The sequence below is a fragment of the Ischnura elegans genome, chromosome 1 (genome assembly GCF_921293095.1).
Source record: "Ischnura elegans chromosome 1, ioIscEleg1.1, whole genome shotgun sequence".
NCBI classification, from domain to species: domain Eukaryota; kingdom Metazoa; phylum Arthropoda; class Insecta; order Odonata; family Coenagrionidae; genus Ischnura; species Ischnura elegans.
The window spans coordinates 59,147,546-59,170,527 of NC_060246.1; the positions used below are offsets into that span (position 1 = coordinate 59,147,546).

Below are 22,982 nucleotides of genomic sequence, written 5' to 3' on the forward strand. Positions count from 1 at the left end.
CTATTTTTATGCTGTTAATTTTTACACAAAAATTTATTATATCTGTGGTAAAAAAATTGATTTGAAGCATAAAGCTTCATGGTATTTTCAAAATTAAATTATCCATTCAAATTAGGTGAAAGCATTTAAACTGTCAAAGTATATTTACAATGTTTTCAGTACTTCTAAAGGCATGTTTTTCCACTAGTTATTTCCCTTTTGGATTTATTTGAAGATGTAAATTATTACTGCACAGCTCATAAATCGTTTAAGGATAATTTTAGATCTAGGACGGATATAATACAATGAAGGGCAGCAAGTAGAAAGTGTAGATACACTACAGCTAGCGGCATTATTCTACCCTCCAATAGTGGCTTGTATCAACTCGATAAGGTGTGTTGTTTCCTTGTCAGTGACATTATAATTCCATTAAAACTTAGTGAGAGTGCTTTTCTATAAAATATAATAATTTTTATGGATACCAAAAATGATGCACACTTATTTCTTCCTGTTCAAATATGAAGCTGTAGTCCGATATTTCGGGAGAGTGAGATAAATTTGTAAGGGAGTTAAAAGGGTAAGTATTATATTTTTGCGGAATCTGCTATTTGCAAGATATTTTGAAGTTGGTACGTAATAATCAATTTGAATTTTTTTGCAAAAAGAACGATTTGATTTTCACTTGCAGTGCATCCATTTATATAAATTTTCACGTGTAGTATCTGTGTGATAGTACCGCAAAAAGCTTGTATTTATTATTCTTCACGAGATTCATTATTTCCAACAATTAAGTTAAAACCATCTTTTTTAAGTAGATATCATTAAAATCCAATTAAGAATCATTAATGACGATAAGTCGTATAAAATAGAAGTTGAAGAGAAAATTATTTCATGCGAGAATCTTGAAATTTTCATCGTATATTGTCAGCATTATTCCATATCTCTCAGTTAACAATTGTACTGTGTGTATTCGCCGAGGTAAAGTCTGTTGTCAAACGTTGACAAAGTTCAAATCTTTAAACCCTGAAATTTTCAAGATGATAGCGTCAATTATGAACAAGCATTACGTCACGAAAAATAAAAAAAATGCGACAGATTTAGATGCGTTCTCTTTAGCGACGAGAACAACTGGAAGCAAGAAGAAAACAAGTAGTTACCTTGTTCTGTAGAGCAAAACGGGCAAACATTGGCCAATTTAATTCAAGGCAATTTCTTGCCACCTCATTTGAGGGACATTAAGCGTATCATAGATGGAAGAACATCGTTCAGTCGCACCGGAAAGTGGCGATGAGGAAAGAACAACATTTGCTGTCATTATGACGTCATAATGAGGGATTTTCATTGCAGTGCCTGACAATTTAGTACGTCTCATTCATGCACCTCCGGATTAGATGGAAGGCTTTCACTCCCGGAAGTTGCGACTATAGCACGCGGGAAAAGTGAAATATTCCAAACATTTCCCTTCTTAGGCGAGGTAAATATTAATTTTAGCTTTCTGAATACGATGGGTTTTCCCATTCTTATAAGGCAGAGTATTTTTTTCTGAGTCTTTACAGGGAGTGTTGCCTCTGGTTTTGAGGAATTCTCTGAGCAGTAGGACAATCGCAATAAATAAAAGTGTGCGAATGTTGAATCTATTCCATGGGAAAATAAAAAGCTTTAAGAGCTGAAATGTTATACTTAAATCCGTTAAAGTAATTTATTAACGTAATAAATTTCGCGATGAAATAATATGATTCATTAACTTAAAGAAATTAAGGAACGTTTACATAAGGAAGACTTCAACGCCTGGTTTATGAGGAGGGCCTTCAAATATGTGGGATACTTTGAACGGATTTTCTTACAAAGACAAATCAATGTACTTGATATTTGGCTCCGCATGATGAAGCAAAGAGTAAGGAATTTTTTCGTAATATATCACTAAAAAATCCCTATCGATCCATTTATGCACACTTAGCTACAACGCACATGGAGCATGAGAAAACAGCATCAAACCGATTTCCATACCCCATCAAGAACCCTTGCGGTATAAAGCCCTGTTCAAAACTGAACTATAGGCATTACTTTACGTATAGAAAGACCAAGCAATGACATTCCTTCAATCACAGCACTCACAGCGCTTCAATCATGGAATAGATTTTCGAAAACTTACGATAGTTTTCATGGTTATCAATGGATGAAACTGCATGTCTCCTTTGCTGCTGGCTAATGTTAAGAGAAAGAAAATTTTGAGCTATTTCAAGCAATGACAATCCATAGGCGATTTACGCCGTTTTAAGCTGTTCTGAATCAACAGACGCTTTTTTGAGTTTTTAACTTCGTATTTTCGCCAATTTATGCCGAGCAAAGTGGTAATGAACACGAGTTGAAGCTGAAATAGCGCTATTCAAATTTTATATATATATACGATGCATGAAATAAACACAGATAAAATACTTAAGGAGCAATAACTACCAATAATGAAAGTTACTCTGAAAAAGCTACTCACACATTAACCTCATCGGTGCTGGCTTAATGTACACTGTACGTTGATTTCTGTCGTTATTTTTTCTCATTACACTTAATTATTCAACCATTTGTTTAAAAATCCAATGTAAAAGGTCTCATGTACTGTTTTTGGGTTTATTGCAAATAAATAAATAAATATTTGACTTTTTTCACCGATTCGGTAAGTGAATTATCTTTATTGCAACTACTTCAGGGCGTCCTGACCGATGACAGCATCGCACAGAAGTATGATTAACAGAAATCGCTAATGCTGTTTGTTGATATCTAATTAACCAGAAATACGTAGATGTGTCCTTGGACTGCGGAGGTTAAAGCAGGGCCCATTATTGCGCATGGAAATTTGGCAAGAAATACCCAACGGATGAATTTCACCCGCCCACGAACGAGTAAACTTTTGTGCAGCGCGGGGGCGGTTTGATTTGGGAAACACGTAGGAGAAATATACCTTACCTCCCACCCCCCCCCCCACAAACTCTCCGATTCCCCCAAATGAATTTCCCCATCGTCTCAAGGACCTTTAGTGAATGCACCGCAAGCGAGCACAAATAAACAAACACTCTTTTCTCTCGTGCAAGACGAAATCCCGAAGGGGGAGAACCGGGAGTCCTCTCCGCACGATCGACCCCGGGTTTCCCAAGCGACGACCACCACCCCCACCACCACGGGCCGCTGGGAAAATCGCGCGGGAAGGGTGGGCGGAGTTGTAATTGGCCGACCACTCCGGCCAGTGGAGGATCGTCGTGTAAGAGGCGTGCTCTCTACACGCGTGGAAAAAGAGGAACTCGTTTACCCACTCCTGCGCCCGATGACGTCTGAAAAGCTCTGGCGTCATCGTTATCGCGTCATAAAATGGATCCAACGGCACGCGAAGAAGAACACTCGCGGTTGTGACGCAGGCAACTTTCTTAAATTCTCGGAAGGGACCTCGACCCCTTGGGAGTGGTCTCTATTGCTCAAGCCGATGGCATATGTGCCACCTTTACCACCTGATTGTGTACTGATTGCATCTCCAAGCTGTTCGAACCCAAACAAAAACCTCATCCCGAACCAACAGGTGGGCATAGACCTTTCTACAGTGGGTTTCGTGGTGCCCAGGGTGGCGCTGTTTGGACATGAAAATACAAAAAATAGTGAAAAATGTACACTTTAGTAGAAAAGTCTACATAAGTCAGAGAAAAGGCGATATTTTCCAAGTTACATAATTCACGGTATTTGAATTGATATATATTTTATGTATAGTAGAAAAGCCTACATAAGACAGAAAAAAGGCGATATTTGTCAAGTTATATAACTCACGGTATTTGAATTGATATATATTTTCTTGATTCCCCACGGAAAGCCAAATTACAGAAACAAAGCGGGAAAAATTTATTTAACAAAGTTAATTTTATTATCATTGTAACTCTTCATAATTGTTCATGAAATAATTTATAGGCTCACAAGCACTTTTCAAACCTCAGCCATTAAACCTAAACATCGCTAGATACTTGTAATTTACAGTACTTACCTAGGTGGTTGCTACTTTCATGCGCGTGCGTATTATGGTACTTAAAGCAAATTGAGGTATTTTTGCTCATAAAATAAGTTTTCTGCCAGTGGAAAAGGGTTAGTAAAATTGTTAATACTCCAACTAACGTGTTATTTGCCTGCAGTCTATAAATCTACCTGCATTTTCTAAGCGTTTTATTTTACTTTCACCGCTGTCTCATATCCTCCAGCTTTTTTTTAGCGATAGCCTATTGGATTTAGATCACTTCCTGACGTAGCGTTCGTTGCCTGCCTCTTACATGTCTCGGAAATGTTTGAATTCTATAGAGATTCCACTTCTGAGGCTATATCACAGTGCGTTATCTGAGACCTTGTCCTTCGAACAGTATGGCATTCGTACCCAGAGCGGGATAAGAAACCGGGGTAATGAGACTTTGGGTGTAAGTTAAGGTAGACAACAAAAGCTTACTCAGCCAACTTTAGACTATTTTTCAATGGCTGGCTCCGTGTCAATTTTGACGATTTCTTTAAAAATACTCATCGCCAGTTGAACACTCATGAAGAACATTAGGCGTCTCATAGACGAAAGATTATCGACATTCCCCTTGAATTTTCTACCCAATTCTTTCAAGTTTTGCTTTTGGTTCGTATTTATTTATTTTTCGTCTTTGATTTACTCTAGTTTTCTCTTCATTCCCCTGCCCATGTAATTGCGGGAATAGTTATACCGATTTCAATATCATATCCGTCCCCCTTGGTTCTAAGTAAAATCCAAAATTAGCTTAAAATATGTATAGATGGACACAAAATAATGTAGGTAAACTACGCCACAAGTTTATTGAAGTAAGAGAATTACTTGAGAGAGAAAGAGAGTTAATATTTAATGAAAAGTTTAGTTTATAACTATGGTACACGACATAACATCTACAAATGCACGCCACTAGTGAAAATTTTGAGGTAGACTGAATTCTTAGATACGCCATGATTACACGAAAATAAGAATTCTATTGTTACGTAAATAGTTACAAGGCTCAATAATCTGACCAAGAGTATAGGGAATTAGTATTAGAAACGAGAATGAAACAACAATGATACCCCCTTGTTCAAAGGAAATTTTTCATCACAGCAAAAAAATCAGCAAAGCATACCAACCAGCATCATTCAAGAGTAAATTTTCCATCTGACTGAGCAAGACGCACTGGTTTTGAAAGAAAGTTAACAATAAAGAGGGAAGGGATTGAGAATGATTTAACCAGCACTGAGCTATCAAATGTTAAGATATCTACTTAAACGACATAACAACATTGGATTTAACATTTTATGATGTCACAACAAGTCATTTATCTCTTGTGCGTCATTCAAAATTAGAAGAGCATAAAAATACAGCAAGCTACTTCTTGCGCTTTAAAAGTGAAGGTTAACATTTTGTTTGCTCTTATAATTGTGCCCAGCACCTTTAATGGTAGTGTAATTGTTCGTCATAGTGGTAGTGTATCTGCCCGCATGCTTTCTTCACCTTCATTCTCCATTAGATAAACTTGAGTCGACAGGCTGGGGTGATTTTGTGTTCCCCTCAAGTTGAAATGTTCGTAACTGGTCAATGTCAAGCAATACAAAATTGGGAAAATAAAATATTTCAACATTATAAACGGGTGGATATATTTTCACAGAACCCCTAACGAAAATACACTCGAAATCTCGTGAAGCTGAAATCGAGAGGATGAGAAAGCAGTTCTGAAGTACACAAATAAAAGATAGAAGTGACATAATTACAATAGAAATATACCCTACTTCAACAATGCAAACTATTTAAACTCTCTAAAAAGGGTCTACTTTATAATTTACTTTTATACTCTGCTTTAATTTTTTTATTTATAAAGCAGATTTTGGAGGGTTGAATCAGTACTTGTTGACCTCATTCACTGAATTCAAAGACGCTACTCTCAACCAAGGCGCAAATGATGCATGAAACAAGTTTGTAAAAAATAATGCAATAGGTCTAAGCATGTAGAATGTTGAGTATTCAATCCTTATACTACGATGGTAATACTTATTACGCGGACTGTAGCGCCATTTTTAGTTTAATAAGTATAATTGACATCAAGCTTAGCGTTTCACTGCTAACAACTTGATAATTTACCCAAAGAAGAGCATTATTTTCACATTAACCACGATTTTCTCAATAAAGACAAATCAATTATATTTGTTTTCGTCAAAAATGATACACATTTGAGTAAAAATCAACATTTTCCCACGTCGCGTATGTTGATTTTTAAAAGTAGTTTCCAGAAATTTGGCATGTAACGCCTATTTTTTCAGCGTCATTCGATGAAGTATATTCAATACGTTTTCAAATCTTCATGAATATGAAACATGCTTCATCTCCTAGACCAGCCTCATTTAAAGGGTGCATGACCTAAATATAACTAATTTAAAAAACAAGCTATCAGCTTGAATTTTTTAGTACACATTGCCATTACTATGAATTCGATCTCAAAATAAAGGGAAATACTAAAATCATGCCGCTTGAGTTTATTGGGGGCACAAAATAAACAAATAGATATGAACAAAGTACCATCTGTATATTCACCTGTATAATAAAAATGAACATTTTTACCTCAGTTAAAAAATGCCGAGGTAGACTTTCCAAATATAGGACACGGGTAAAAGTTCAAATTTATCCTCTCCATATTTTCAGAATTTTTCGAAATGATAACTTAAAATTTTCACCAGCAATTTGCAAGGAAAATAGTTTAATTAGCGGGAGTGATGCGTCCCCTTAAAACGTAGTGTAGAAAGGATTCTCAGGCTTCCCACCGTGGGAGACATGCAGCCAATTACTCGGTGGGAGACAACTACCCATCGGGATCGGGGATCGGGTTGGTGTGGTGGTTAGAGTGTTGGCTTCCCACCCGGCGAGCTCGGGTTCAAATCCCGGCAGTGGCAGAGAATTTTCAGAGACTGCCCGATCACTGCTTGAGTGTTGTGTGGAGGACATTTCAAGCGCAACACTCCATCCGTCGGATGGGACGTTAAGCCGTGGTCCCCTTGGCGCCTTTCACTAAGAGCAGGCTAATGCCGACGCCGGGTTTATCTCCCCCCTTTCTTCCATCCCTCATGACGCAAATGACCTCACCTGTCGGTCGCCTCCTCCAAATACAATACCATAAAATTACCCGATGATACTTTCTGTGCTTTATCTGCCGAGGAAATCAAAGATCTAGATCCAAGAAAACGTAGTGTTTTTTCCTAGCGCATTAGAAACTAGACCTTTTTCTGAGGAGGCTGAGAAAATATCAATCAGAAAAATGCACCATCATGACCGGCAGAGGAGGAAACTGCAGCATACTCGCAAGTGTCTGCTATGAGCGGTACTGAGGGAAAAATCTACGTCATTCCTATGAATTTGATCTCAAAATCAAGGATATGATAAAACCACTCCGTTTGCGAGATTTTGGAATGTGAACAAAGATTGGTGGCCGAAAATGTGAAAGACGCCATTAAAGAAAGAGCTGGGGGATGCGTGAAATGCGGGTCGATTTGTGGGAGGGGATGTTTGCGCAGAAGCAAGAATGCCTTCGGCACGGCCGGCCGTGGAATACCTTCTCGGAAAACAGAAATAGCCGTTCATAAATTTTTAAATAGCTGATGCAATAAACGATAAACAATGTGCAGGAGTCCAAGAGAATAAATCAGTTCCAGAAACATCGTTTTTGCAAAGTTTTCAGGCGTAAGTCAATCCTTATGACGTTAAGCTGAAGGTCATTTTTAGGGTGTTTGGCATGATAACTATAATGGTTAGTCAAACAATGGTAATTTTTTTCGTAGATACAAATATGAAAGAGGTTTTGAGTGCCATTTCATTGTGCTCGTTTACGAAAGCTTTAAATTGATATCAACGTTGACTGATTTTTTATATGTACTTGAAAGGCACGGTGAATGATGTGGCTCCACACAGAATCGCCTCAACTAATCTAAATACAAACTACTGACCTTCGACAAACAACCCTCGCAGGTCAATAGTTTTGGTCAGTACTGGTACAAAACTTTACAATAAGCCTATATTTAATCCATACATCCAGATAAACTGGTTCATGACGGCTTACTGAGGAGGACCATAAAGCAAAATGGAAATTTTGTAGGTATGAGATGGTTTCAGTAAAGGAGCTGCGCAAAGTACAATGCCCATTCTTAGGTCCTCAAATGTACGTCAATTAAGTGCACTGAAATCAATGCAATTAATTTACGCCCTTTTTAACGATTTGAAGGATATACCACATTATCACGATATTCCAAACAACAAAATAATGAAATGATGAGAAAATAAATATGAGACAATGAGAGAATATAAAATGAGACAAAAAAATGAGAAAAAAAACTCAGCGGTAGTTAAAATATCGTAACACTTCATAGGACCGACCTAAAATAAAAAAAACACTTAAAAGAACTAATCAAATACAACATACACAAAGCAAAGAGAGCGCAAAAGTAATTCTTTGACAAGTCAGATGCTATCTAAAAGTAATGAAACTAGTTGCAATACCTGTAATCTTAAAGTTAGGAAATACTATGTATAAGTATTTTTTATTTCCATCATCTTCCACAGCATCGGATTTGGATTTTTATTCATCCCTCCTCGTCCATATGCTCTGTAATTTAGATGCCAAAATCCTTTCTCTCTGTGAATCCAAACCGTTACGCTGGAGCCAATCGCTCTTCCAGTTACATGCCTTTGAGGCACCTTTAAATTTTCGCCGGCAAACGAGTCGGCCGTGGCCTGCTTTCTCGCGAAATGAAGTTGACCCCTGAAGGAAGTTGCAACCGCGGGAACTGAACTCTTGTCCACTGGCGCCCAGGGCATCTTAACTGAAAGGATCGACTTCGAACTGTTTGCGCTGTCTCTCAGAAGTGTTGTCGCAGAAGATTTACTAAATCACTCCCGTTATTTATCATCAAGTTATTTTTACAACTCAACCATTAACGAAACTATTTGAAAAACAGCGCGAAAAAGAGGCAGAACCTTAAAAAATTATTATCCTTCCTAAAGTTAATAATAACTAAATATTTTCAAGAAATATTGGTACATGTAAAACATCTGATGATATCCACAATTTTAGTATACATTTATTCTAACTATTATAAGTCGTCTTACCATGAGTTTTCCATTTAATTTTAATTAAAAATGATTACTGGTATAGATAAAATTATCTTACTTAGCCCATGAAATAACAGATGCCTTGGATTTGATTTGGATTGGACAAGTCAGGAGCAATCAACCGAAACATCGCCAATATTTTGACCAATCAACGTTTCTCAGAAATGCACGTAAATATCTATTTCAATCCATCAACGTAAACAGTAGCACAAAAGAAAGTTTTCAGACAGATATATATACATACTATCATAATGAGGAATCCACATGGGGCGAGAGTAGATAAGCATGTGTAAAGACTTGAATAACAGAGGCCAACTTATCTCCGCCAGTGCCTTTGCATATTCCCTTGGATTCCTGATGGAACCTTTGCAACTAATCTTCTCCCTCGTCGAGAGGTCAACCGCATCGATATACTTGCTGTTTCAAGGGAAGAAAGGTAAAGGGGGAAGATGGGAGAGGCTAAAAAAGAAGGCTAAACCTTGGCAGGACCCGGAAAAAAACGCGGGTGTCATCTTCAAGGGTATACAAATATTTCATTCAACGGGTTTCCTCATTTTACGTCATCTTACCTCACCACTATTGGGTCTAATTGATTTCCTCAACTTCACCATCTTTACCCGTCCTTGGTGCTCATTTATATTTGTTGTCTGGGATCCATGTTTTATTGCAATAAAACCGGAGGCGATTCGGAGAATGAATAACTCCACGAAAGGAGCCACATAAAAATGCACGAAAAAGATTAGGATCGCGAGTGAAGCCCACAGATACAGCAATTATGAGTATTTCTTAAATCACCAATTTCTAATGATATATCAGTATCACTCATGGTAGTAAAATTCATTTTTACACATTATTTAATGGTACTTCTCTATTAATAAATGATAATACCTATATCTCCTGACACGTGTAATAATCTGCAGCTTGTCTATCTTCGCACAAGATATGTATACAGAGAAAACTCATGATAAAAATTACAATATCGTAACCTAATGAAATAAACGTAATATCCTGTTAACCTACTTATAGCTACACCCTTATTCATTCAGGCAAATTTAGTGTGTTGGGAATAAGTGATAAAATTCATTATTATATTAATATGGGCATATTAATATAATAGTGAACCTGACAAAGTTTTACTCCTTTATTTTCAATATGGAGAGGTTTCACAAAGTCAAGCCTGAAGTTGTTAGTCAGATGTAGTGTGACTCATTTGATAAGAAATATCATTCTACAACGTTTTTACACAAAAACATAATCTGAAAATAGTAAACTATAACGAATTCACTTGGAATGAAATATCTTTTAAAATAACAGAAAGTAGGAAAAAATAGTAAAAATATAATCACAAATAAGGCTTATATTTTATTGATGCACGAGTACTGGATTTACCGGTGGATGCTCGAGTTTTTCGGCAAAAAATGAAGTGAATACCATGGGAAAATTTACAATGAAAAATAATAACTAAGCTAGCTGCCTGATGAAAATTAGTTATTGATAGCCAATTAAGCTATGTCAATATGTGTCAATGTGGTGTGAACGCCCCCGATCTTGGCCGGTTATCTCTGGTGAATAGAGTTAAATAGCATTACATAATGTCTCCTCGGTTTCATTCCGTTATTTCATTTTGATCGTTTCAAAGAAGTCATTGACACTAGAATTGATACAAGAATTCACTTCAAGGTGGCTGCTATGGCCTCTATGGGTTTTAGCATTTGACATTTAATCATGGCAAGAGTCTACGATCAAATCAACCTAGAATAAAGATGAAACGTAATGGCATTTTACCATAAACTGATAATTTCAAAGAAAGTTTCTTCAAATTATAAAATGTACGTTTAGTTATCGAGTTAGCATACTAGGAATTGTCGTCTGAAGATACAGAGACAATTTTTACAGTACAATGTTCCATTTTATCTGATTGAACAAAAAAGCCTACTTCAGTCCACCTACATGAAATCAACGCCCATACCTGAGGCCAAATATCGTCCTGCTCCCATCAAATTAACTATCCTTAGCGGGCGAAATTTTTATGAGCCTATAAACAACTGATAGACCAAAAAAAAAGAAGCCAGTTATTATAAATCCATAATGTTGGGTTTCAATATTTGCGCAGCCGGATTTACAGTGGACCAAGTTCGTTTTGAGCGCTTGTAAGCATGTTCCCACCCGGAGGTCACACGAGAGCGTACATGGAAAATACGAGATCGGCGCCAAGGTAATGTCATTGCACGGCGCGGTGTCAAGGAAAGTGAAAGTGACGGAGATTGAAAGGTGGCTGGGCGATGCAAATCAATTTTTTCCCCCAATCGACGGAACAAACTCCCGAGGGATATTCCCCAGGGTGAAATACGGAGGGCGTCGACTTTTCGATGGTGCCTAACAAACTGGACTTGATAATCGAAAATCTACGTAACCCGGTTCAGAATGAAAACAAACTAGTGATAGCCATTCTGCTTCTCAGATATACTAAATCATTCATGAAAATTTCGCAATATGCAATTAAAGTGTACATTGTATAGACTTAAAGCCCATATCGCCTTAAACTCGTTTCACATGGCTCATTAGTTGAGCTAATAAATGCCAATAATTCTTTTTATCAGAGGAAATAATTCATCTCAACTTGCGAGTCGAGAGTTGAAGATGAAAAATACTCAGCCGATATTCAACAGCTTAGACCTTGGTACATCTTGGTAATTCAAATATTATCCATTATTGATCAAATTCAAATGTTGATTTAGTTCAAGGTCATTAGATATAACTTCCGTTTGAAAGATACAGAAAGTTATAAATAAATAAATAACAGTTTAAGATAAAATATAAAATGAGGAAAAAGATTAACTAATGAACGTATTGCAGCACGGAGTAGGTTTTTGAGGAGAAATATTTGAGGGAAAGACTATTTTGAACCCATGACAAGTCAGTTATAAACGGATGACATATTACAGAGGAAGAAATGCGAATTCTACGATAATAAGTGATGGCTAATTGTAAGAATATAATTTGGATGCAGAACGTAGGCATTGCTATCGGTAAATTATAGTGTTATCTCCTTGTCATCATTCTAATCGATGGCCAAAATATATGCTAAGTAGCAATAGAAAGGCTAACTTGGGGTCCAAAAGCTTTTCTTTACCTTTACTAAAATGTAAATATGCCCTGACATTACCCGAAACCTTAATGACAGTACCTCATTAGCGTACATCCTCGATCTTCCACTATTACGACGTGGAATCTGGTTCACATAGGGAGGGAGACTAATTAGATCAATCAAAAGGTTTTTTTAACCATTGTGTAACTCAATTGGAAGTTTCCATCAAAGGTTACATCGGAAAAACATCAGCGTAATGGTAATTTTTCTTTACAAATAGAACGATTTTGAATTGAATTTACGTGATGATCAATGACGACCAAGGCCAAGACATAAGTATAAAGCATGCAAAATGGGAAAACCTTAACGGTTGGGGAATATTGATGAATGGGTGCATGCTGGTGACCTTCTGTACACTCCGCAATTACTATTTAGCGTTAGGAAAAGTTCTTATTGACGCATGAAAATATTGTGAGATTCAGTAGGTAGCATTTGCATACTTAAAGGAAAAAAGGATAATTATTCTCCACTTACATACCTATCATGGAGTTTTCTTTGCCGATTTTACAAATTAATGGAATAAAACTCGAAAAAAATGGAAGTAATAGTTGACAAAATAGATAACACGAGCAGCTTAATTCATTAAAATTTGAGAAAACAATGAATGGAGATAATTTTAAACATATACAGCTAAAAACTTATTACAGTTCCCGTCTTCGAGGGAAGACGGCAAGAATTCAAACCTACGAATAATTATTTTTTTTATATTTTAATAAAAAACTATTCCATTGGAAGCATAGGTCACTCATTGTTTAAAAAAAAGTTATAGTAAGGACCTTTCGTCGGCGAACATCATAAAATCACGGTATTTATGCTACTGCTATATCACATTTCAATCCCATCACACGAACACAAAAAGGAAGTATAAATATCAGAAAGAAATTATCAATGGATTTTTAAGATAAAGCATTACAGCGAGTTCACGAGACAAATACTTATGACTTAGCCTACATAATGGTCCTTTCGAAAATGAATCATTTTTTTCGGTAATGCCAATAGTAAGAAAATGCATCCGCCGAAAAAAATAGGAATTAGCTCCAAAAAACTCAAATGTCATCACTTTCCGCGCGAATGACCTAATTAATAGAGGAATATTCAATGCTTTTTGTATACGTTATTTCAAACGTGATGGTTTACAATAGAATCAAGAGCTTGCACGAGGAGGAAGTGTAAGAAGAATCCAGGCCGCTGACCTACTCCGAAATAAGAATCAGCACTTGAAGTCCTCTGCAAATTGAGCGAGGCTCATGCACTCAGCGAGAAAACATATATCCGTGTAAGCAAAAGAGAAGTCATCTAATGGTTCCTATTTCTAGTTGGGACTCAAATAAGAAGAGTAACTACTCATTACGCGGCTCTACAAATATTTTGAGTTATTTCTTCACAAGCTTTTCAGGCAATCGTTTTCTATAATTGTTTTCGGGCTTGATGAAACGCAGAGGAACACGAAATAAATTTCCATTTTTTATAGCATCAAAACCCTATTTATCATTCTATTTTTAACAATAATTAATCAGGGGAGAGCTTTAAAATTTAACTCTGATTCAGTGATTACATGCTATAGTCACGTTGAAGAAATATACAAGAGGACAGTATTAACTTCGTTGAAACAACGCATTAGCGTATTATAAGCAAATTTTAGATCTAAATAACGAAAATTTAATCTCTTCGTAAATAATTCTTCAATTGTGAAGATGCCAAAATTAATTACAAACGCAGTCTGGTATTTGACAGAAAGTTGACCTTTCATAGAATACAAGCGTGACCTAAAAATGGTGAGGAAATTGGTGGAACACGAATAACAGCTTTCTGCTTTACCTAATATTGAAATTCAAGCACAGATTATGAAAAAAATTATTTCGAACTATATCGGTCGCGGCACTGAAATATACAACTGTTATACGCATGTCTTGAACAACTTCTGCTGCCTTCGCCTAGATGTCAAATGTTAAAACATTATGCCAATGGTTAGCGTGTCATTAACCATAATTAATAATGCTTAGCATAACGGTTGCAATATAACGAAAAGCTACCATAGTTCAACTTTTAAAATTATACCGACCGTAGGGGCAAAATGTGAATGCTAAACACTGAGGCCCCGCGATCGTATTGACTCTCTATGATACTAGGTCAGTCATTTGAAAGAAAATAGTGTTACTACCTCATTTATACTTCAATTATATTATTATTATTTTTCTACACCCTTAAATGGCTCTCAGTAGGAATGGAAGGAATTAATAACCACGCATAAAAAGATACCCATTACACGGTTAATGTAAAAAGCGTGGGGGATTGAAAGTAGTTGATAGCTACCAAATGAAATTTCGGGTCAACCGTTAAATGCACCATTTTCAGGCTGCCATTGAATATTCAAGATAATACGGCTGTCAATTACTGTACCTTGACCTCTGAGGAAGGAAAAGAATCAATCACACGCTTGTTTCGATCGCATTATGACACTCGACGCAGCACTTACGAGGTTATACTGCAACGTAATTGAGCTCCAGTATATATATATATGCATGCATTTCTCTGGCTCAGCGGAATATGGGAAACCACGGCGGTGACGCAACGACATCGGACGCGAGGCGAAGGTAGGTCTGTAGACTGGACTGCCCGCTAAGGAAGAGTCGGACAGGAAAACGGGGAATAGCGTCCTCACAACGCGTACGTCACGGGCGACAAGACACAACGTCACGCATCCCGTGCATGCGACCAGGCTGAGCCAGTCTTTCCATATGGGAAAAGCGAGAAACGGCTCTACTGTTAAGGAAATCGCGACAGTATCCAAGGAGGTGATGGCGTAGGGGAATGAGATATGACGGCAGCGATTATTTGGGATTATTAGGAAAGAAAATGCACAAGGAAAAGGAAGGCATAATTAATTACCGTCACGATTTTGAGAATTGGAAACTGTACAGTTAGTTTCATGCTATATCTTCATGTTAAGGAACTCATTAAGTATTTCGCTCCCGCTCAAAACTGCTTCAACGATATAAAACAATAAAAACATTTTAAAATTTTGCTTGTGAATACATAATTGATTCCTAAAGAAAATAACATAGTCAAGAATTTTATCATTTGAAAATAAAAAATAAAAATTAATAAATCATTTAAAGAAATTTCTCACGATAATATTATAAGAAGTAAAATGGCTTTGCGTCTTAACAAGTCGCGAATGAATTTGAGCACTTTATATGGCCTGATGAAGGAATTTCAGAGTTATACATCATATCTCGTCGTAAATAAACAATTCAGTACACAAGATAGGGCCCAAGAAAATTCCAGAATATTATATCAAAAGTTACAGCCCAAGCATTACGTATTTAAGTCAAATAGCAAAATGGATTTTTAAAATTTAGAATCAATTAGAGAAAAATCATTGTAATCATATGGATTAAACAAGAAATTATGGATTATGGGTTTTGTCCAAATTAACGAATTGTGGGTAGAGGAAAGGCAAGTGTGGAATTTAGAAGTGGATCAAGCCTGAGAATGACTGTGCAACAAATCTATCGCAAAAATAGTAACTAGAATTCAGTGCGGATCTTTTTTCTACCATTCGTAGCGTCCATTTCGCGGGAAAATAAAAAAAGTATTGAGAAGCAATGAGGAAAAATAGCACTAAGAATGGTCACAAGAGAAATCCGAGGGAGCATGCAATGAGGTCAGCACTTTGAGAAAGAAAAATTTAAGATTAGATAAAAGAATCACGGCAGAACACAAAAAATTACAAATCTAGTTATTCGAATCCACGATGCAATATTGTAAAAGATGTAATTTACTGCACTTTTTTCTTACAAAAAAATAAGTGATTCCAATGCCAATTCTTTTTCAGAGTGAGTGCTATAAGGATCAAGTACAACGATTGTTTAACTGATTGCGCTGATCGAATATAAAAGAGAAAAAGAGCTTATCAATTTATAACTACCGGATCAAAGAACGCCTGGGAATGGTTCAAAAACATATCAGCATAGCAAACAATAACAGCATGTCACACCGAAAGGTAAGAAGATTCTATATGGGCTGTTAGAGGAAAGGAAGAAAAAAAACGAATTTTCTGTAGGAAATAGCTGTTATTATTGATAAGCTATGAACCATCAGTATCGACCAAGAATTCTTCCAGTTTCCGATCACGAAATGGGGAAACAAACTGAAGAAGATAATCTATACATGCTAAATATACAACAAACAGCACAGGAATATAACCAAAGGATATTCACGAAATTTATTTCGATTTCGCAAGAAATGTAAAACAAAGTCGGAATGTCACGCTTTATATTCTGTGGCATTAATTCGGCTGAGTATAAGCGTCACTCCAAGTTTAGCATTGATTAATAATAGCTCTTAGATATTCCTTCTTGATCTTTCAAAAAAAGAAAAAGTTTGAAATGACGCCAACCGTGAGAATAAAGGGACTACAAGTTATCGAAGTTTCCAAGGGAGTTTTTTTATGATAAATTTTTCGCGCTCCTTAAAATGAAAATCAATAATCAAACTGCTTCCTCTCGAACGCGCGATTTTAGATCCTTCGATTTTCGCGCGATTATGAAGACTGCCCTCGGGAACAATATTACGAGATAAAAGTTATGACATGCATAGCCTTGGTAGAATTACACGTTAACTCCCAAAAGATTGTATATCTGCGGGTAAATATCTGCAATTATCATCAATCATGGTGTGCTCATAATTCGTGGCGAGGTATCAGGAATTTTTTGAAGAGCAACTTGAAAACCTTGAAATTAAGGCCCAACACGGTAGCCTAAAACCTAACAAAAAATGTGGAATATTTTTTTACGCCAAGCAGCATGCAAATTTGGGTGTAGCTGTAGTTATTTTTTCACATTACATCGCGATAAATATTTCAAAGGGTTACAATACTCTAAAAATAACGGGTGCACATTGAAAGGAGAAAACGGGAATGAAAAAGTAATTTTCAACTGAGAAGCTTTGAAAAGTATCGTCTATAAGTCGTTAAATTTGCATGCATAAATAGATAAAGAAAAAACATTTTCAAGTAATATTACAGGTTTGCCTAAGGGTTTAAAAGTTAGAGGTTTATATGTTAGTCCATACAAATGTGGGTGATGCGGGTTACAAAGTGTCCTTTTCCTTGGGAAGGAACGAGGAAATCGAAATCGAGTTTCGATCCAAACTCGAATTTTCAAACTCAATTATGACATTTCGTTTGATGTCGGTTACGCTTTTTCTATAAAAAGAACCGTCGATTTTTCCGATAAATCAATATTTTGGTTCAAATTCATTTGGCTTCATTCATTTTGGTTTCGATTTCATTTCGATTAAAAATCGAATGCTCGAAAAGACGATTTTCACCTACATTTTTCCATCACTACTTGGGGACATAACATTCAGTCCCTGAATTGTCGCTGAAATCAATCGATTTTGGAGAATAAATTTCAAGATCAAAATGGCTTATATCCACAGAATGTAGAATTGTATGCCGCAAGGTGTGAAAAACATTAGAATATAAACTTCTAGAAATGGCAAAAAAACATTTGGGATTGGTTGAGTGTGAGGTGGGAGAAGGCAGACACACCACATGTTCGTGGCGGTTGAGGCGTGTTGTTGTTATGATTTGTGTGGAGCGCGACTCGAATCTTTTGAGGGGGGGGAGGGAAAGGTGGTAAGAGGAAGGGTAGAGGGAATAGGGATGGGGATTATAATGCGCCGCTGGGGCGACGGCCTTTTTCCTTGATAGCCATACGATTGCGTCAGCCGATGAAACGTATCGGAGGCGCGATCGAGTCTGCGTTTAATTTGCAAGGTGAATAGGTAGAGGGGGAGTTGAGGGTTAGGAAGGATGGGGGCGCTAGGCGCAGATTTTCAATTCTTTTAATTGAATCGATGTAGTAGGCGCAAGATGATTTTTTAAAATCAAACTCGGTGAAAGAAATTGGCTCGCAATTCTCATGCTTTTAGTTTAAATGCGAGCATTAGCCACAAAAAACGCGATATTGGGTGTCAACCAACATTCCTCAAACGTTAAAAATGTGGTCCGAGAATTCGTAAGTCACCTATTTTGACTCCATCATCTTCTTGCTTAGAATGGAGGACTCTGGGTGAAATCAGAGGTATCTGAGTAGTACGGGATAAGAGTATTTTTTTAAGCCGACAGAGCCGTTGATGGTGAAAAATAATAATTTGGCTGCTGAATAAGTTATTTTACAGAAAGCACTCCCGTATGTTACAGACTGAAAAATGATGATTGGTATTAATGAGCATTAACGACATTTTAAATTTATTGATAATGGACTAATAGTTCACGAATGTAATTAATGGCAGCTGAAATCAATCGATTTTTGAGAATAAATAACAAGATCAAAATGGCTAATATCCACAGAATGCAGAATTGTATGTCGCAAGGTATGAAAAACATTAGAAAATAAACAAGCTATAATTACTAAAACTAAAGAAGTTCTATATTTTTACATAACTATAGTTTTAACCTCCACGAAAGTCAATACTTTAGTCTTTAAGAAAACACATCGGCAAGTCATTAGATGGAACTCTTCACAAAGCCAAGTAATCGATTGCTCTAAATTAGAATCAGCCTCTCAAAATGTCCTTCACTTCCTTGAAAGCGCACTACATCACTGACATTGAACTTCCTTGCCTCTCTGCAATCTATGGAGTCTTTCAATTTTATTTGTTATTGTTCTAACGATTGGTATCTAAGTTACTTAATTGGTCAAACAATAGCACATTAGCACTTTCTAAACCTCTCACAACGACGTCAGTTCATTACCCAAGGAAAGAGGAGCAGAGAACTAACGATACGAAGAGCGATAAATCATTCCTACCCTGCGACGCATTTATCTGTCATACCGACCACTGTCTCTCACATTTTTATTACAGATGTCACGGGATGCAACGTTAAGCGACTTGAGGAAATTCTTAAAAAAATTGCCGGATGCATCTTTTTTTGAGGTCGTTTTAATTTTTGACGGCATCGTTATTCCATTGAGCGAACAGCGACTTGGCGACAGATTTATACGCATGAAACAAGAACGTGTCCAATTATAAAGCGATCTATCAACTAGAAGAAAGGGGTAGGTATGCGCACGCATGAAAAATGAACGTGTCAAATTATACGGCGATGTATAAACTGGAAGTCAAAGATGGTGTGCGAAATATATAGGGACCTGTTAAAACTAGTCTTAAATAAAAAAAGATTGGAGCAAAACAATAAGAACGGCAGTGAGGGTAGGCGTCGTCCTTGGCTCCACAATTAAAGCGTTCACTTCCTGGAAGGGGGATGGAGAAAAAAAGAAAGAAGTCTTCAAAGAAGGAGAGCAAATCGCGGTGCGTAAGTCGGAACCGACCGCCCTTGCCACCGAGTGCACGCGACGGTCGCCGAGTCGAAGCCTGGACGACGCCGAGCGTTCCAGATAACGGCCGGCTGGAAGAGGGCGCGGCACGAGCGCAGAAAAAGGAGGCGAAGGGGTATTTGCAAAAGGCTGCAGCCACTGCTGAAGATTTTTCCCGGGAGAAAGGGGATAATCCAGACGAGACAAACTGACCGTGCCATATTCCCGATTATCCGCAGACGAGCGCGCTGAGGGTTTGCTCAGAAAGGCCAATGGTTGAGAGTTCGAATCATGTTGACGATCGCGTTTATTCTAAACGTGATGCATTGATTAAGACAGTAAATCGACTGCAGATTTAAAAGTAAATACAAATTATCGTACTTAAACAATTTTTTCAATGCTATAAACCAAATATGAAGTACTCAGAATGTGAAATTAAACATTTATATATTTTCATAAATAATATATCACATTTCTTGTTTGAAGCTCTTGCGGGTCATTGTAGCCATTGTTGATGTATTTGTCAGGTGCGACCCGCGTATTTAATCGGTTTATTACCCGACATTTAGTAACCGTAGCTGGTCCCTTTTTCCTAGGTAATCAGAAGACAATTCCCTAAGAAAAAGCGACCAGCAACGGCCACAAAACGTCGGACAACAAACCGAAGCAGGGTGCACACGAAAAAATATCACCAAAAACATCTCATAGTCAACTGCACTTTCATTTTCATTCAACTAACATTATTCGCACATTACTTATTTGCTAATTAATTGTAATGTAGCACGGTGATGTGCCTAAGTTTCATTTATATTACGATTTATGAATCTGAGTTGAACTTTATCACAGACACTATAAAAAAAATCCATTCCATCAGTTATTCAATTTTTTCCTGACCCGGAATAGCAGTCGCATAAGTGCCTATAAAAAGTTCATCAATTAAAAATGTGATTTCCCAAAATCATAATTTGTAGAGCACAATTTTTAAGTGCCTACAGTAGGAGCATTACGTGAAGGGAATGTTTTGGAATTTGAACGAAAGTAAAATTATTTAGTTTCACGGTGAATACTAGGTAATTTTTTCCGATAGTTTTCGCTATTCACGGTGTGAGCTACCTTACTTACTCTCTACTAAACAAAACTGTTCTTTATTATAAACAAGAGGGCACTGAATAGTATGGACTGAATCATTTCATTAATTATGCTAATGAGATCATTAAATATAATTGTGAACACACTAAAAATAAGTTGTTGAGATCAATATAGTAAACGTCGCCTTCCATTGATAAAGAAGGCCTCAAAAAATAAATAAATAAAATAACACCAGCCTGATCCAAAGTCCACACCAGGGAATTAACCCATAATGAAAAAGGTCCGTGGTTCGATTACCGGTGTGATTCGTTTATTTAATTCATCAATATTTCATTGCCGTTAACGCAATAGCTTTGAATTTATCAAATGTTGTTTACGGATAAGACACATACCATAAACACCAATTTTATAAAAATGTCCAATTTCACAAAGCTTCCTTCATTTTCATTTGCCAGTGAAATACGACATAAGGTAAGATATGAAATTATGGTAACGACAGAGGTCATTCGGAATAGCAAACAAAGGGTCTTGGATTAAAAGTCTGAGGTATATTCATAAAAATATGCCGTTATCACTCCTACGGGCTTCGGGTACGAGCTGGTGTTTTATAACTGAGCGTAGTTTCCTATCAAGGAGCATCATCGAGAGATGCGACTATTTAAAAATGTAGCGGTGGGATAAAATATCTGAGTATACAATTACTGCGTACTTTTCTGCGCAGTAAAGAATGGACGCCCCTCGGAGAGTCTTTCACAACCATGCCACAATATAATGATAAGTACAAAAAATATTGCTGCGAGCCTGGAATATTATCAAATTGAGAAATTTTTTCCGTCTCAGCAATTGCTAAATATATTACACCAAATACGGCCATAACTTATTACAAGTAAACGGGACATCATTTTATTAATGTGGACGTTCATTTTGAAAATTTATTAAGGATAAATATTTTATCTGCTGCTCTGTCGACAAATTCCAGCACGGTACATCAGGAGAAGGAGCTCTAAATTTGGTCTTATAAGAAGCCACAACGATTAAAATTCAGTTCAAATACATTAGGAGACTTGCGTGCGGGAAAACCCTATTTCCTTTTTCCTCCATTAAACATGACAAGGCGTACTGATGAGATTGTTTTTCAGAAGAAATATGGGAAATGGGAAAATTCGTGAAAAATGGAAACCGCAGAAACAGGTTTCAGAAAAAGATTTGATGACATTTTCCGTGTGGGCGGCATGATAACTATACATTCTACACAATGGACAAGAAACCTCTGTGATAATATGTTGCATAATCACAGAAAATGAAGTAAGTAAATATCACCATAGGATTTTGATTTAAAGAAGGAATTTTCGACCCTATTGTCATTTGAAACAAAATCACAACTGGACCATCTTAAATTCATACTTGAAAGGTTAGTATTTTTTATTTTTAAATGAATTGCGGATTATGGGGAAAATGAGAATTATTTATCCCCACACAGAGAGAAATTTTAGTTAGAATTTTTACTAAAACTTTAAACAATATTTTTTAAGTTTTAGAATATATTTTAGGGCATATTATTTGAACCACCCCCTCATAAATATTTTAGTGACCTCAAATAAAACTGAGCTGCTCACCGCTTAATTAAAAATCCAACTGCGGTGCAAATCTGGAAATCTCCAATTCCGATTCCGTAGCCGTCTGCAAGGAAGGTTGGCTCGTTGAATCTGGAAGTCTGTTGTCGTGCCGGAGCGGTGCCACTCCGTCTACTGCTCTCAGCCGGACTGCGGAAGTCCTATTTAGAAAACCAGTCTCCTCTCGTCGCTTTGAGATTGAGACTGCTTACTTTATAGGTTCTTGCAAACAAAGTTTTCTTCAGCCGGTGAGCTCGATGCGAGACGAAGTCCGCTCCACACTCGAACCACTCCCCGACACACAGAGCACGGCACACCTCCCAAGAGCGACGGACAGCACCTCAGCGGCCAGCCACCGATCAGCCGGCCTTTTATATAAAAGGCCTCCAACGCCGCCCTCTCCGCCCTCCGCCCCCGCTAGCGGCCGCCACCGCCTGCCTCCTCCCGCCTCTCCAACGGCCCCCAGGCGCAGCAGCGTTCTTCTCCACCAGGTAGGTATTTCCTCAGTGCTTTGCCCCCTCTATGTACCCCTTCCCGTGTCCGCTTCATAGAATGAACGTGCTCTCCTCATTGGAGAAGATGAGGTGCAGAGGTGGCCAACTTTCCGCCGGGATGGTTTCGACGCCTCGCCGAAGATGTGCCATTGGCTCGGGGGAGCCGCCCAATCCTGGCGG

At 37.4% G+C, this 22,982-nt stretch overlaps 1 protein-coding gene across 1 annotated transcript in view; it reads right to left on the bottom strand.

Moving 5' to 3' along the window:
• LOC124161295 (sodium-independent sulfate anion transporter-like) overlaps window positions 1-22,636 on the bottom strand; it is a 49,135-nt gene extending 26,499 nt beyond the window's left edge. The window contains exon 1 of the mRNA XM_046537602.1: window positions 22,312-22,636. The gene's annotated coding sequence lies outside the window, so the exon portion shown is untranslated. The remainder of the gene's footprint in view (window positions 1-22,311) is intronic.
• Window positions 22,637-22,982: the final 346 nt, after the last annotated feature.